Source organism: Anguilla rostrata, unplaced genomic scaffold (assembly GCF_018555375.3).
Source record: "Anguilla rostrata isolate EN2019 unplaced genomic scaffold, ASM1855537v3 scaf0680, whole genome shotgun sequence".
NCBI classification, from domain to species: Eukaryota; Metazoa; Chordata; class Actinopteri; order Anguilliformes; family Anguillidae; genus Anguilla; species Anguilla rostrata.
This window is the reverse complement of record NW_026986141.1, coordinates 1,434-5,823: the sequence shown is the minus strand read 5'-3', so window position 1 is coordinate 5,823 and position 4,390 is coordinate 1,434. Positions and strand designations below refer to the sequence as shown.

The 4,390-nt window shown below is 42.0% G+C and overlaps 1 long non-coding RNA gene across 3 annotated transcripts; it reads left to right on the top strand.

Moving 5' to 3' along the window:
• The first annotated feature begins 328 nt into the window (after nucleotides 1–328).
• On the top strand, nucleotides 329–4,175 carry LOC135246669 (uncharacterized). 3 transcript variants are annotated; one of them, XR_010327846.1, is made up of 4 exons: nucleotides 329–430; nucleotides 2,876–2,955; nucleotides 3,066–3,354; nucleotides 3,490–4,175. It is a non-coding gene; the product is annotated as an uncharacterized LOC135246669 (long non-coding RNA). The 3 variants fall into 3 exon arrangements; XR_010327844.1 differs by having other exon boundaries at nucleotides 3,066–4,175; XR_010327845.1 differs by having other exon boundaries at nucleotides 330–416; nucleotides 3,066–4,175.
• Nucleotides 4,176–4,390: the final 215 nt, after the last annotated feature.

The window sequence follows — 4,390 nt, the reverse complement described above, 5'->3', positions numbered from 1 at the left end:
TTGATATAAGTGAGAGCTCAAGGCAAAAGTCATTTGCCCTGCAAGTGTGCCAGAAGAAAGTCTTCCCAGGGAGTGGAAAGAAAAGGGAACTGCGTAATAAGGAACGGAAAATTTGAGGGTTTACGCCCCAATTCAGTGCGAAAATTTTTAAATGAGGAAAGAGAGGTACTTTTTTTAACTATTACTCCCAAAATTAAAGAGGTTTAAAAAAGTTAGTTTTATCTAATTAATTATGGCAATAATTTTAGTCAATATTCATAATGATAGATTTTTGTTTTCATTGCCAGATGCCATAAAGTTGTGCTACCCCCCTACTCCAGTCCCAGAAGGCAGTTCATCACTGTCAAGCTCCTTGAGATCCAGTAGCCCTTCACCATCACATTCCATTCCATTCCATAACTTGGCGTCATTTTGATGTCAATACTTTTGAGTAACTTGGCATTTTTGTTGTAAACATGTTTTTTTATGAGATATCATTTCTTTTTGCAAAGAGTTTTATTATGAGAGTGAGAAATGCGAAGTGACCCTGTAAGAAACGTTTGTGGATTATGGCTATCCTTGTGTGAATTTGTACAGTCTGATGAGCGTGTACTGTTTAGCAGTTTCGGTTTGCTATCTATGTAAAACAGTGGCTGTGACAAAGGGTGCGGTGGCGTTAAGTGTAAAACGTATCAGAGATGCATGTGAATATGGCCAGTGTATGTACTCACGTCCATCCAACTGACAAAAGAAATCAGCAAGCCCGTAGAATTATAACTCTCTAGGTCGCAACTTGTGTAGCCTTCTGTCCTGCTCCGTTGTCTGTTATTTGTGGAGATGCACTTTTAGTGTTTGTAAGGTTTATAAGGCATTTTGATAGGCTTATCTGCAGGTAGGAATCCTCTTCGCTGTTTTGCTAAACTAGAACACGGAAAACATGATAGTGGAGAATAGGAGCAGACGCATATGTCCCAGCAGGTTTTGCATATGAGAAAATAACAACAGTGTGAGAGAAATTAGGGTGAAATTATTAAATTTCGGAGTTGAAACAATATGTTTTTAGCAGAATGGGCATGTAGGTGAAAGTTGACATGATCACGGAGTATAGTGCGAAGTAAATGGAGTGACCATGAGCGAGCTTATATTCCTTATCGAACGGTATATATAACAGTCGCTATAAAGTGCCAGCTGTTAAAGTGGGGGGTTAAGTAACACGTGAAATCTATTGCACTGCTATGTTTTTTTCATGTTCAGTACTAGTACTGAATCATGTTTTTAAATGTAATATTTTAATGGGTAGTTGCAGAACGTACATACATAGTAATTGTATGTGGCTGGATAGAGAACAGGGCGAGGTAACATGATGTAGAAATGTGGCGTTTGCTGATAAGAAGGTTTTGTACAGTAGCCAAGTGAAGAAATGTAGTTAGTAGAAATGGCACAGCTGTGAACTGGTGTAACCTTTTGATAAAAGTATTACATTTGCCATCATGAAATGCATATGGGTGGCCATGAGTGAGTTTGGTAAAGAAAATATAAGACGTAAAGAACGTTAGTGTAAAAGAGGAAATTATCTGCCTGAGAACGAGGCGGGATTCAATCGTTCAACCGGAGGTTTACCAGTCTGTCACTTTGTTAGGGCAGCACCATGACATGGATATGCAATGCGTGAAATATCATTAGCAAACCTGTCCGTGGTTTTAAAGAAGAACACAGGCGAGTTAGCACAGAAGAGCTCCCGTTGAATCCATATGGCTTTGCAATATTGTAGCCGGTTAACAATTGAACGTGCAGATGGTACGTCATAATACAGTTTGGGGAACGGCTGGTAGATATGGTGCAAAAAGCAATAATTGAGAAGTAGTAGACAATTATTAGTGAGGGTAAAAGCAGGTTAAAGAAACACATTCCTAGCTGGGCTTGAACTTCCAACCCTGTGTTCCCAAACCTGTAACCTTACCCACTAGGCCACAGGGGCTAGCGTTTTACTCAAAATGTTCAGAGTAAAAAGGTATGGGTATTTTGCGTGTGTATGCAAGTTTTTCATAGGGTCGTGTAGGTGAAGATTTGGCGGGTGTCTGTAAAATGTCCAATGGGAAGACATGTTATTAGTGGGATAGGCGGCAGGAAAAATAAGAAATGAAGAGATGAAGAAGAAGAAGGAGAAAACGTAAAATCCCCTTAGTTTGGGGCTTATTGTGTGGACATGTGAAGGTGTTTATGACATCTGTCTGTTGAAATGGGGTCAGAATGTACAGAATTTAATGTTTTTAATGGCTGAGTGTCTGTGGCTGTTGTGGTTATTTCTGTGGGGAACCCTGAAAAGTGCCAAACTCTCGGTGCTGTATAGGTATGGGGCATGCCTCCACCAAGGCGTAACTTGGTGGGGATGGCATACCTACCATCCCAATACCTGTCAATTTTGTTTTCTTTTTTGTGATGGTCATAATTTAGAAGCAGAAACAAATTTTGCTCAGAGGGGGTATACTCATTTGCAACATGGCTTTTTATAATGTTGGTTAAAAAAACATGCTTCCTGTTTAGCATTGCAGTATTGCAGTGTTGCTGAAACACTACATAATATCTTTTTTATTTGTAAAGCGATAAAGCTGGATTTCCATTTTTCAGAGAGGGTGTACTCCTTCATGATGTGCACTGTAACATTGCTGTGTCCCAAGCATGGTGCCTAAAATTGGGGGGATTGTGTATAAAAAGGGCTGTAATTCATACACTGTTCACCTGATATGCATGTAAATCTTTTTTTTATTACAAATCTCAAATTGTGGAGTACAGAGGCAAATCAATAAAATGGGTCTTTGTCCCAAACATTATGGAGGGCACTGTATCCCTAATAATATTTAAATGCGTTTAATTTCATATTGTTTGTTCTCTGCAGGTTTCTGCCTCTGCTGCTGACGTTGAGAGGTCCTTAACTTTGCCTGACAGTCCTCGATTGATTGTTCTCGGTATGCATGTGTATGTTTAATTAAACTTTTCCTTGACCATGTGGCCACACCACAGGCCTTCCCTGTCCTCACTGCTATGCTATGTGTCAACCCCATCCCAACCTGTTCTCTCCCCTACAGAACTCGCCTCCGCAGGCGAGGACCCGTGGCGACGGAACCTCTCCAAACTTCGCTATCCCTCACTGACCCCCCTGTGACGACTTCACGGTCGCAGGAGGGCTATGGAACTGCCAGTCTGCTACGCGGAAGGCTGACTTCATTTCAGCCTACGCGTCCCTCTTCTCCCTACATTTCCTTGCCCTCACTGAGACCTGGATCACACCAGGCAACACTGCAACCCCTTCAGCCCTCTCCTCCTCCTTCTCCTTCTCTCACGCCCTCCGCCCGTCTGGCCGTGGTGGGGGCACAGGTTTGCTGATCTCTCCCTCTTGGAAATTCTCTGTTCTCCCCCTTTCTCACCTCTCCATCTCTACCTTTGAATACCACTCTGTCTCAATCACCTATCCTGTTAACTTGTACATTGTTGTTATCTATCGCCCTCCAGGGCCCCTGGGAAGCTTCCTCGATGAGCTCAACACCCTGCTCAGCTCCTTCCCAGAGAATGGTGTAGAGGGGAGTCAAACTGGGACCCAGAAAAGGCTGGCATTTGAACGGGCCTGCAGGCTGGGACTCATCCTGTACTTCAAAGAACCCAGAGCCGTGTGATAAAACAATAAGTTACTTGGACTTCCTCGGGATAAGCAGGCCATTTGGCTCTCTGGAATGTTGCCATCTGGACACATCTAAGATAAGGGGAACTAGTCTCTTTGTCTATGGTTGTGGGGGTATGTGTGTTCGGGCCATTAAGGGTAAAAAGATCATCAGGCCTCTGGACAAATGGTGGGGCAACTACGCTTGACAGTTCCACAGTGCCGTTATGTGGGCCCCTCTATCATTACACTTTTTATTTATTTTCTGGATCTGGACTCTAAACCATCTGTTTATCATATTTACAAACCCCGGAAAACCTTACAAACCATGCACGTGTTTTCATTATATTACTGTATTATGCCTTATGTAATAATAACATGGATTGCATGTAAAATGCTTCAACAAAAGGGTATTTTCATGACAACTGCACCATAATATTACATCCCCTGGACATGTTTGGCATATTCAGGAAAATTCCAGAAATTGAATGAAAAATGTTTCATACCCAATAAAATTTAATAAAACATATTTTAAATTGTATCCAATGCCACAGCGTTCGTTATAGAAGAACTGGTTAATTATTTCTGTGTCGGGAATTCAGATCTATGAGATCGCTATTCGCCCAACGAACTGCGGAAGCGCATTCCGGTGCCCACGCGATCTATCAGGAGGACGTGTACCGCTTGTAAATTGTCTCCAATTACACCAAGTTCGTTTTAGATGTACTGGCTAATTATATCTGTCTCGGGAATTTG